Genomic DNA, 13267 nt, shown 5'->3' on the forward strand with positions numbered 1-13267 from the left:
TCAGTAAAGCTGTTTAAAAATGATACTGGGACAAATTATAAAATTTATAATAATTAACTTATAAAATTAACTCAAAACATATCAAAGACGAAAATGAAAGAGCTAAAACTACAAAACTCTTAGAAGAAATCAAGGAGTAAATTTCCATGACCTTGGGTTAGACGTGATTTTTTTACATATGACAGCAAAGTCACAAGCAATGAAAAAAATAGGTAAATTGGACTTCAAAATTAAAAACGTTTTTGCTTCAAAAGTTGCCATACAAATGTGGAAAGACAATTCACAGAATGGGAGAAAACTATTTGCAAATCATATTTCTCATGAATGACATGTATCCAACATATATAAAGAACACTTATAACTCAACAATAAAAAGATAAATAGCCTAATTAAAAAATGGACAATGAACTGAATAGACGTTTTTCCAAAAAAGATACACAAATGGCCAATTAGCCCAAGATCACATCATTAGTCATTAACTAAAAACAAATAAAAACCATAATAATCACTTCCACCTCTCCCCCCCAGGATGGCTATAATAAAAATGACAGAGAAGAACAAGTGATGATGAGAATGTGGTGCAATTAGAACACTTATATCTTGCTGATTGGAATGGAAAATGGTGCAGCCACTTTGGAAAACAAAATGTTAAACATAGACTTACCATATGACCCACCAATTTTGGTCCTAGGTACATATCCAAGTGAAATGAAAAGATATGCCGTGCAAAACTCACACATGAATACTCATAGAACTATTATTTATGATAGTTGAAAAGGGAAATGCCCATCAACTGGTGAAAGGATAAACAAATGTGGTATATCCATACAATGGAATATTATTTGGAAATAAAAAGGAATAAAACATTGATACATGTTACAACATGGGCAAACTCGGAAAGCATTATGCTAAGTGAAAGAAGCCAGTCACAAAGTCCACACACAGTTTGATTTCATTTATATGAGATGTCTAGAAGAGTCAAATCTGTAGAGACAGAAAGCAGATTAGTTTAGCAGCCTCCCTGGCTTGGGGTAGTTTTTGGCTCTTACCTGATTCTTTGAATGGAATTGATTGGACACCACTAGCGGCACGCTGACGCTGATGTTGACCATATCACTTGAGTAAAGACATTGCTCCAACAACATTTGGCAGCAGACAGGGATAAAACGGAGGAGTGTGAACAGGAAACAAAAAGCGATAGCAAAGAAGAGGAGGAGAAAGAGGTTAGTAGACACACTGATAAAAAATCCAAATATGTTTTCAATAGTGATCCTAGGTGGTCTGAAACAAAGCAATTCATGACAACAGAGGAAAAGAAAAACCAAAGCATTCAACAATGGAGCAGAGAACAAGAGAACACCGTTCTCTTATTAACCCTCTGATAACAATGATGACATTGAGGTGATATCAACTAGATATTATGATATACAAAGAACTTTACTGTGATGCTTTCATCATTGAGCTAAAATCTTCAAACAGCATGCTTTCTCCCACCCTCTGGAGCCAGCCTTGTTTGAATAGACTTGAATTAAGAAAACTTATGTCCTGGAATAAGTGGTCAGGCTGGGCATCTTTGTGGAATCTCTAAAGTTTGTGTATTTGGTATCTTTATAGATGTGTTAGTTAAGAAAAAAGTACTTAAAGAGAGATATCCCCACAGAAGCCACAAGACAGTGACTGGGTCCTCTGGCCAGGATGTCTGAGTTTTGGCTCTGCGGAGAACCAACTGAGTGATTTCGTCAAGTGGAATTGTTTTCTTTCGAGTTTGAGTTACATGCGTGCACTCATGTATGAGAATCTATTAAAATTACTAAAAACAGAAGCAGAATAGTGTAATACCTGCATATATAGTAGAATAGTAAGTGTAAATCCTTTGACATCCCCAACCCACTAGCAAACCCAGGAGCGTGCATTTTCAGAGGAAAAGTGGGACTGAGCCATTTCAGTAGATGAAGTGTGGATGGGAAGCATGACCAGCGACCTGGCAGAACGAGTGAGAGTACTGAGCGACAAGAGAGGACACAGGACCCAGACCAGATGTCCATCCACCTGAGGTCTACATGCTTGAAAACATAGGTGTTACTATGGAGATAAGGCACAGGTGGAGAAAATCTAAATGGACTGAATTTACAATCTGGAATTTGATGGAGATAAGCCTGCAACGACTGGAAAGAAAAATCGCTGGATTTATACGTTTCCCTGGAATGACTGAATCAAATTTTCTCTTTTCAGGTAAAATTAAGAAAAGAACAAGTGGTATTTTCCAAATGCCCTGTTTCTTAGTTAATATTGACGACAAACAGTATATATGTACACATCATCTAATTTGATGCTCTCAGCAATACCCCCCAAGTATGCTACTGTCTACACTCTTTAAATGAAGGCAGGAGTGGTTGGGAAAGACCGGATAAACTTGCTTGGCAGCTAAGCAAGGGGAGAGATTGGCTTGAGTGCCTGTTCTGAATCCAAGGCAGGCAGCATTAGAAGATTATAACAAGTGTTTTAAATATCTAATACTTAAAGACAAAATGATATCTATTCTAATCTTTTTTTTCCTACAGGTGTTAACATTTATGTCCATAAAGACAAATTGCCTAAGACTACGCAACCCAGAGCACTGAACTCTGAAGTAATTTTAATTTTTTTATGTGTTCTGTGACTTTCTTTTAATATACAAAACCATATATTCTTGCCAATTCTTGAATAAAACATCAATAGCCCACAGGAAAAAAATGTCCCCTCCAGCTGTTCTCTAAATAGATCTGACACAGTTTCACTCTGCCATGAGATAATTGAATTGCCATGGCTCTTCTTACCATGCTAAGTGACAGACCTTAAGAAGGCACACGCTTCACAGAGAAAACGCCGACGACCGCTTCCTCAGAACACTGAGTTCCTTTCGATCCTCTTTGCAAGCCTGCACACAGTACACTTCAAATCATTCTCTGTTTGCCTAGGGAAACCGAGCCACAAGGACATGTAACGGTCCTCTTACATGTACAGAACTTCTAGGAAAATAATGACTATATTAAGAATGTTTTGAGAACAATACATGACTCAGTTTTTGGAACAAAGAGATCCAGATATTTCAGAACCAACTGTTCTTTCTTTTCCTCATTCAATGAAAAAAAATCCACAAAGGATTGCAATGATCTTGTTTTGTTGGTCAACAAAATCTTCTCCGGGTGGTAATCCTAACTAATTTGTATCACAATTGAAACCAACTTTCATAAGTTTCACACTGTCTTTCATTGAAAGTGTACGCAGGCTAGACCTGGCTTGGCCACGATGATCCAAGGAGCTAAATAGAATCCAACAGGGCACAGGTAGGAGTCACACAGTGCTGTGGGTTCCTGGGCCATGGCTAATGGACGTTAATGACTTTATATATGTATTCTCCCGGTATGCGTGCACACACCACACACACACACACGTGTGTATACTATATAAATATTTTTCATTCTGTTAATTTAATGGAAGAAAGTGTGGGTAAATCGTGCTGTGACTTGGAGATGATTCAAGATCACAAGGTGGTTATACTCCTCCGACCCCAGTGACGTCAGGCTTGCCTAGGTGTCCTATTTTGGGTAATAAATTGTGACTGGAGAAGGAACTCGTGGCACATCCCACAGACATTTTGAAGGCCCTTCACAGTTTCTATGTTGCTCTTTTCCATTCTGCACCAAAACAGGCCCATCCCAGACAGGCCTGGATCCCACAATGAAGCAGACAGGTGGCAAAGGACAACAGCTGCCAGCAGCTAACTTATAGCATGAGTAAGAAATAAACCTTTGAAGTGTTAAGCAATTGAGCCTTTTAGATTGTTTGTTGCCAAAGCAAAGCTGACTAATGCAGATGGAGAGGATTTCTTAAACAAGACCCCAAGCATAAATGAAAAAATGGGAAAACTTTGGCGATTTTATTATATGCAACATAAAAATATATATTAGATGACAAAACAGGAAAGTATTTAGAAGACTACTGGCACACTTTAGTGCAGTGTGCATACTGCCATTAGTATTATCACAGCAAAATAAAGATTTCTGACCTATGGAGGACACCACAGACAAGAAAACAGATGGTGAGCGACCGGAAGAATATATGTGTAAATTATCAATATCTAGAATTTGCAGATTTTTAAAAATCAAGACAAAAAGAACCTCCTCTCAAAAATGGGCAAAACATATGAAGCAGCAAATTATAGACAAAGAAAAACAATAAATGGGTTGGCCTGGTGGCATAGCAGTTAAGTTCGTGTGCTCCGCGTCAGAGGCCCAGGGTTTGCTGGTTCGGATCCCAGGCATGGAGTTAACAAGCTGCTTATCAAGCCATGTGGTGGCAGGTGTCCCACGTATAAAATAGAGGAAGACAGGCACAGATGTTAGCTCAGGGCTAGTCTTCCTCAGCAAAACGAGGAAGATTGGCAGTGGATGTTAGGTCAGGGCTAATCTTCCTCACAAAAGAAAAAGATAACGTATTCATTTTCTATCGATACATAACAAATGACCACAAACTTGGTGATCTGGAACATCCCTCACTTGTTAGCTCAGAGTCCTGTAGATCAGATGTCCGGGTGTGGCATGGCTGGGTTTTCTGTACAGGTCTTTACAAGCTGTACTTTTTGTGGGCTCTGCGTAAGGACCCTCTTGAGCTCACTCAGATTGTTGGCCAAGTCCTGTTCCTTTTGGCCTGAGGTCTCGTTTCCTTGCTGGCTGTGAGCCGGGACCTACTCTTGGCTCCCAGAGGCTGCCCCTGGTCCTTGCCACATGAATCTTCCCAGTAGAGGAGAATATCATTCGTAACTTACCTGCAATTATGAATGATAACTCATTCTCTATTATATTTTATCTTTGGTTATTGCAGTTGTGAAGTAGCACTGCTGATTTTAGTAACTTGATATTTTGCCTAGCAACCTTGTTGATCTCCCTTATTATTTACAATATTTTTTCTATTGATTTTGATGAATATTCTCCATACAATATCAGAAGATAATTACTGTTTTAACCTTTTTCTTCCAAAAGACACTTTGCCCATTTTTTACAATGTTTTTAAATTCTACTGCCCAATATACTCTGAACTATGTTGAACATCTGTGGTGATATAAAGCATCCTAGTTTTGTTATCATCTTTACATTACAATTATCCTTCCAATAACAGTATCATCCCTGTATTGTTATTATTCTTAAAAGGAAGAAATTTAAAGTTTAACCTTTCAATATGACGATTCCTATGTCTAGTGACAAGACAGAATTTTATTGGGTTAGAGAAACTCCTATTACTGACTCTTTTAGAGTTTTTATCATCACTGCATTGAACTTTATTGAATGCCATTTCCTTTTTTTTGTTTTTTGTTTTTTTATTTTTTGAGGAAGATTAGCCCTGAGCTAAGATCTGCCGCCAACTCTCCTCTTTTTGCTGAGGAAGACTGGCCCTGAGCTAACATCCGTGCCCATCTTCCTCTACTTTATATGTGGGAAGACTACCACAGCATGGCTTGGCAAGCGGTGTGTAGGTCCACACCCGGGATCCAAACCAGAGAACCCTGGGCAGCCAAAGTGGGACGTCCAAATTTAACTGCTGTGCCACCAAGCTGGTCTCCATTTCTTTTTAAAATATGCATTCCTTCCTTACTTTTAGTTAAGGTTGTGAATGCACAATGGTAGAACAGTCAAATCATTCTACAAGGCTTTTTTATGAAAACAAACCTCTGCTCCCCTTCCCCAACATCTTATGCTCTTCAGAATCAATCACTGAACTCCTTTAGCAATATTTTTGGCATTTAACTCCATGTGTCTGAAACATATACTTATGTTGCTATGTGTTATACAGTATTAAGTAGCATCTATTTCAATCCTACCAGGAAGCATAAAGATTTAATTTTCTTTACCATCCTTCTGCCTCTATAGCACACATTTTACAGTGACTTTCTCAGGCATTAAGTATAACATAATATCAGTTAGGTAAATATTGAGTGTGTGCATTAATTAGTAAATACTATTTACAGCTAACCCTCATAATATAATAATTATTGATCTTTTCTGCAGATTTTTTTCTTTTACTCTGCCCATGATGATAGTATTTATTTGGATCTTTTTATGGTTGTTAAGTTGATTAGTTGTCTGCAGAATTATCATTAATTTAACCCTGAGCTCTCCGACAATTATTTAAACATTTTCTCAATACATTCTATTTTGACAATTATTTTATCTTCTCCCGCACTTCCACCTTCTCCCACCCTGTTGGGAAGTCCCTCCTGGAGTCCTCTGACCTTTTCCAGTCTGGACCAACTGCTCTTTACATCCAACAATCAGCAGTGGTCTAAGGATCTCCCTTTTTCACCACCCTGGAAAGTCATTTCACTCCTTTCTTGAGTGGACACCTGCTTTCTCTCTTCTCAGCATTTTTCTTTTGGGTAAAATCCCTTGTTTTGGAGAAGGACATCCTCTAGAAGCTTCCTGAAAAAGGATGCGGAAAAGTGTATATTTGAGACTTCTATATCTGAAAATGCCTTTATTCTGTCTTCACGGTTGTTAGTTTCACTGTGTGTAGATTTCTATGTCAAAAGCCATTTTATTTAAGAATATTTAAAACATTTCTCTATAATTTTCCAGATTTTAATAATGCTATTGAAAATTCTAAAGCTGTTCTAATCCTTCATACTTGATATGATCTTGTAGGGGAGGAAGACATTTCCTCTACCCTCTCTGGGTTCGTCTGGCTGGAGAACAAATTAAATTGACATGAGACAGAATAGCAGGAGAAAATTAAACAAAGCTTTATAACATGTATACATGGGAGAGGTCAGGCAAGCTGAGCAACTCACCAAAATGGCTGAAGTCCCCACTTAAATGTCATCTTCAGCTAAAGACAAAGGAAGATGTTGGGGGTGGGGGGAGTCAGTTACAGGAGGTTACCAAAAACAGGAATAAGATTATTATGCAGATTTAAGCCCTTCCCTCTCCCATTGATTAAGAGTTTCTAGAGAGAAGGTCATCCCCTTTCTTCTTCCTGGTACAGAGAGGGAGGCACCTTTACAGATAGAGATTTACCTTACAAATGTAAATGTCTCCTAACAAAGGGCAAGCAAGTTCCACCCCTCAGAGCCTCCTTCCCTGTCCCAGTTTATCAAAAGCAACAAGCCCAATAATCCTCATGCCAAAGAGACATATCTTGGTGTGGCCAAGACCAGTCCCCCACAATCTCATAGGATCTTCTCTTTACCTCTGCATTCTAAAATTTGATAGTGTACTTCAGTGGGTGTTATTTATTGTTCTGGTGTAGTGTAAGCCCAAGAACTAAGACCCAGTATTGGAGTGTCTTGAAATTTGGTGAAACTGGAAGGACCTTGAATGGCCTAACTGTAAATTCCCCTTCCCATTCTTCCTCCCTTGGATTAAGTCCCCCAGCCAGAAGCTCTCCTTATCACATGGACTAGGCACAGTTCATTATCCTAGGGTGGGATCCTTCCCTCACCAATGATTGGAAAGGGGCAATTATAAAAAGTGGACTCCTGGGGGTGAGCATAATGAAGTGTGTTCAGAAACTGATAAACAATAATGTACACCTGAAATTACACAATGTTATAAACCATTATAATCCCAATAAAATTACTTGAGGGGGGGAAACGATGTCAAAAACAGGATGTCCCAACCACACCTGAGGACACCTGGTCAGCTTTAATTAACAACTATAACTAACTGCTTCCTTGATATTGCAAAGGCTACCTGGATGGAACTGCCTATTGCTGGTGGGCTTGTGCTTTCACCTGCCTAGCACTGTGTTGTCTGTGTTGGGTGTTGCCGTCGCTTACCATCCTAAAATTCTCTCATCCCCCAAAGGAGCATTGGTGTTAATTGACCATACTGCTGTGTCATGTGCCCTCAGGCTTGGCATGTGTGTGGCAGATGGTCTCCTAGGCTCTGCCTGCAGAAGTGATGACAACACAACATCCTAACCAGTCAGTGTTGGAGTTCCACTCACCAAGGGTCAAGTTAGAGCTCTTGGTCACTGCATCTGGCCTGATGACCATCACTGGATGCTTGGCGCAGCTGTACAGACTTTGTTACTATGCATTCCCAGGAAGGACCCAGGGTCAGCACTTTGTGAGATTTGCAGAAAAGGAAAACACCCCAGGGAAACTTCAGCATATAACCCTAGCTGCCTAACCAGAGTTGCTGATGTGCAGGCAGGGACAGTGACCTTGGCCATCTTCTGTGCTGCTGCTGCCTTTGTCATCTGTAACAGCATCAAGGGGCACACCCATGCAGCCTGTGGCACAGGTACACATGGGAAAGGGAAAGGGGAAGGAGCATTTTGTGCAAGCGCCTCCCAAAATACTGGAGGGTAACTCAACTACTTTCCAAATGCAAACCCCCTAGCCACTGCCCCTGGACTTGGCTTAGTACTGACACTACCAGCACTGCAGAGGATCGATCCTGTCACCACAGCTTGATGGACCATTTGAGCCATGGACACAATGACCTCAGTGAATGTGACCCTCATCTCGGAGGAGATCGACTGGCAGTCCTGGAGGGCGAGGTGGCCACTGGCTGTCACCCAGAAGGTCTGGACTATAGGTGATGGGACAGAGATAGAAATAGAAAGCCACAATTTCACATGGCTAAATCCAAAATATTCTGAGGGGATTTGTACAGAGATAGGGAGAGAGGAAAACAAATCATAGCAATTAGGTGGCAGATTGAGGTCTGCACTGCTAACAACAGACCCCTAAATCCTTCTGATGCTGCCTGTGCCTCTGTCACAACAGAGATCCTGACCCTTAGGGTTACAATGCAAACCCACGGCACCCCTGTGGCACAGCAAAGGGTTCAGCCAAACCCTTAGGCTCAGGGTCCTTAAACCTTATCAAGCAGCCATTGCTGTGGGAGAGGCTCCTAACCCTGAGGTGCTGCCACCTCTCTCTGCAGGAAGGAACTTAGAAATATGAGCGGGTAGAGAGGACGCCCTTCTACTCTGAAGTACATCCAGGGACAAGAAAGGACAGAAAGGAAGAAAGAAAGATCTGGATAAAGAGAGAGGAAACAAACAGAAAATTGCTGAAACAAAGGTCTCCATTTTTTTTTTTTTTTTTTTTTTTGAGGAAGATTAGCCCTGAGCTAACTACTGCCAATCCTCCTCTTTTTGCTGAGGAAGCCTGGCCCTGAGCTAACATCGTGCCCATCTTCCTCTACTTTATATGTGGGATGCCTACCACAGCATGGCGTGCCAAGCGGTGCCATGTCCACACCCGGGATCCAAACTGGTGAACCCGGTGCCGCTGAGAAGCGGAACGTGCGAACTTAACCGCTGCGCCACTGGGCCGGCCCCTAGAGGTCTCCATTTTGATACAATGGAACACGCAAAATTTAATAGAAGAATTCATACAAGGAAAAAGACAAAAGGGCCTGATTGACTTTTTCACCTCCTCAACCTGCTGAAATGCACCAACTGGCAGACCTGCATGGACTTCATCAACAAGGAGAGTCAAATTGTAGCTACACCTGAAGATCCCACTAAATGTACACCCAGTACCTCCTATGCTTTAATAGGAATCACTGAATACACTGTATAGGACAAAAGGAATGCTTCACCTTAGCTAGCAGTTATGACCCATGACCTGAGCACCCATTGCCCTAAAATATCCCATAGCAGGCATGGACACTCTGACCTAGTGACCGATAAATTAAAATGAAGTCTGTGCACTTCCAAACTGGCTTGGCAAAACGGGATCCCACTGACTGCCTCCCCCTGCCCTCAACACAGTTAAGATAGTTAACATGGTCCCATGTAAGGCAGAACAGAGCCTGAAGTGAGTGAAGGGGTGATTATCCCCACTGCTTCTCCATTTGGCAGCCCAATTTGTCCTGTTCTTAAACCTGGAAAGAGCGAATGGTACCTCAGAGAGGATGACCAAAACCTTAATTCTGTGCTCCCACTCATTAAGGTCCCCACACCCAATATCCAACATTATTGAAGGTACTGACTCCATCTGATAAGCAACTGGTAACTGTTTGGCTATTATAGATTTGGTACTATGTTCTCTTCTGTGTCTATCCCAACAGCCTCTCAGCTGCAGTTTGTTTTCACATCCACAGGGACACAACCCACCCTCACCATCCACCCATGTGGTACCTCAGCAGCCTTGCCATTGAACACGGTCTTTACAGGCAAGATCTTAATTCCGTCCACCTCTCTCCAGGGGCACAGTTTGGCATTACATTGATGACATCCTCTTCCAAAAGGATTTGTTTGACACACTTATTAAGGACATACAAAGACTCACAAAGGATCCTGCAAAAAGAGGATGGACTGTTGCCCCACACACAGTGCAAAGCCCAACACGTCTCGTAAATGCCTGAAAATTACTCAATAAACTAAGGGCTGCTCCATCCCTGACACTGTCAAGAAACAGCTATTGACTCTCTCAGCACTCACAATGTAAATACAAGGCCAACATCTTTTAGATCTTCTTGGATTCTGGCGCCAAAATATCCCTCTCATACAAATCTTACTTAAGCCTATTTATGTTGCTATTTGCAAACTAGCCTACCTTGAATGGGGTCCCCTCGAGAAAAAGGGCCCCAGATTTTGTCCAGATTGCAATGCAACAGGCACTCCCATTAGTATCTGGGGAAACTCCTTCACTGTAGAGCCTTCACACCCTCATCTCTGGCCTCAGGGTCTCTGGACCACTTGTGAGGCTGTAAGTTGTCCATGGGCTTCTGGTGCAGGAAGCTGCCCTCCTCAGCCCTGTGCTATACGCCATCAGGTGGCACTAGTCTTGAGCCTGGGATCCTCCACGCCCACTTGCCCATTATGTTTTGGGTCATGGAAGCAACACTCCTCAAGCTCAGCACAGCTACTGAGGCCTCCTTAATATGGGATAGAGCCAAACTTGGGCCCTCTGGCATGTTCCCCCTGCCGTATGGGGGTTGGTCTCCCCGTCCTCAGTCCATTGCAGATAGTGGTGGAGGTGGTCACTCCTCTCCCAGGCAGGGTGGTGACTTGGGGAGACTCTTGGGATCAGCAGAGCCAACTGAGTAATGGGAGTCTGCACAGTTTATGGGTAGTGTCACCCCATCCTACCATCCACAGAGCTCACTGGAGCATTGCTGTTTCTCATCCATAATCCGGGATGTCCCTATGAAGGGTCAACTCAAGAGGCAGCACAATTGGCTATACTCCAGACACTCGTTACAACACTGGATGCCCTGAGCAACAAGGGCCCCATCTGTACATTTTTATAAACCCTTGGGCCACTGTCTCCTTGGGGTAAATGTTGCCTCATTTGGAGGAAAGAACTCTGAGAATCTCTGTGTCACAGATACCCACAATATGAATCAAGGCCACGCATGTCTCTACGTGTACTAATGCCTCACCAGGGCACTCTTATCCCCATCTGCATTCCAGAATTACCAAAGATGCCCTCTCCCTCTGCCTGTTTCCCTTTTTTAAATCCTAGTTCTTTACTTCTCTATTTTTTTCTTTTGCTGTACTTTCTAAAACTATCTTCCATTTTGTCTTCCTGCTATTTTTTTAAAAATCTCAATTGACTCTTTCTTTTGCTCACTGAGTGTTCTTTAAAAAAAAAACAGAAAATAAAAATTAAGCAACTTTTTTGTTACATACATGATATTTTCTAATCTATCAGAGGACATTAATGATCTGGGTTTCAGGTTTTCTCACTCCTGTGTAGTTGTGGTTTTCTCTGCATTGCTTTTTTTCTGTACATTTGCTTTTGTTTCCATCTTTCATGTTAAGTAATTTTAATGTGGTTAAATTCACATTTGAAATGGTCATTAGAAAGATGATTGGCATGCAGAGTGCATGGGTGACCTGGAGTGTTTGAACCTTCACTCTGTGGTGTCCTGGATGGGCCATTTCACTGGTTATTTCCCAAAGCAACTTTGCAAGCTTTTTCTCTTCAGTCGGTAAGATTTCACAGAGAAGTGCCAGCTAATTTCCTGCTTAGAAAGGTCAGGTTCTCCCAGTGTCCTGGGAACTGGATGGGAAATCGAGGTCTAAAGATTCACCCTCAGTAATTTCTGGCTTGAGCCCTCCTTTTTCACGTGATGCCCCACCCTCAGTTCTGCCTGATATCTTTCATCCCAGTGATGCCTTGTGCAATCCTGTCTGGAGGACAAAACTACAGTTATCCCTTGGGACAGAGAGAACAGTTTCCTGGCTGCAGGGGAAACTATGACTTCCTGAGAGGTCACTGATAGCTGACTTGGGGCTTCTGAGTTGCACATGGAGCTGCTTCAAGGCCCCCCATGCTGGTGAAGGACACCGATTTCTCTTGCCCGTTAATGCAAGCGTTAACCCACAGACTCCTAAGTGTGCCATGCTGCAGGATTCTCCTTGGAGCCTTCTCTCCTCCCAAGGTTTGGAGGAGTGTTTCGGGTAGAGAAGAGAACAGTGAGGAAATGTAATGAGAAGCTCATGTCTTTGTGACTTTGGGAAATTCATTCTAGCTCTTTGAGCCCCAGTTTCCCTATCTTCAAAGTGGGAATGATCATTACTGTCCTGCAAACATAACGGTGGCCATGAGGTTGGTAAACCGGCACACTGAATATGAATACTCTGTGTCCAGCAAGTGCCCGTGAGACCTTAGACGTTATCTGGTCCAAACCCTGGTTTCCTCTCTGCAGAAGGGAAGCCTCTGCAGGTGGGAGGTAGAGGGGCTTGTACAGGCCACACTGCTAATTAGTGGTAGAACCACGTGGCCCGATGCCTATCATTCCAAGTTGAAAGTTACAGTTGCCAATATCAGCCCTCTCCCATCTCAGTTTCCAAGATACTAACGTTATCAGTTGCAGGTACATATGTAATGAGTTTATCACCCCATAAATATTACTTCAAATTTGATAAGCTTGATATTACCTTTATTATTTTCCTTTGAGTAGTCCCTCCCTGCCGCCCAGTCTTGTGCTAGCTTCCTACTTCTGTTTTTCAATATTTCTGGGTCTCAAATTTCAGACTCCAAAAACAACACCTTTTACAAGAGAGAAGCATGCGTATACTTTGAAAGTACCTGCCGCTGATTAACTTGACAACATGGATAGAATGCATTTGAGGCCATAGGGACAACCTGGGGTCACATGTGTTTGCCTAGAAAAGAAGGACAGGGCCAAAGTGTTACAATAGAAAGACAGTAGCCCCAGATGGAAGTGAGCATCATTAGTGAGCTTAAGTTAACTTTACACATTTGCTGGGGGAATAAAGCCTTGCTTATCTGAGCTCCATCAACTGAAGAAAGATGATATCA

This window comes from Equus caballus, chromosome 4, assembly GCF_041296265.1.
Source record: "Equus caballus isolate H_3958 breed thoroughbred chromosome 4, TB-T2T, whole genome shotgun sequence".
NCBI classification, from domain to species: Eukaryota; Metazoa; Chordata; class Mammalia; order Perissodactyla; family Equidae; genus Equus; species Equus caballus.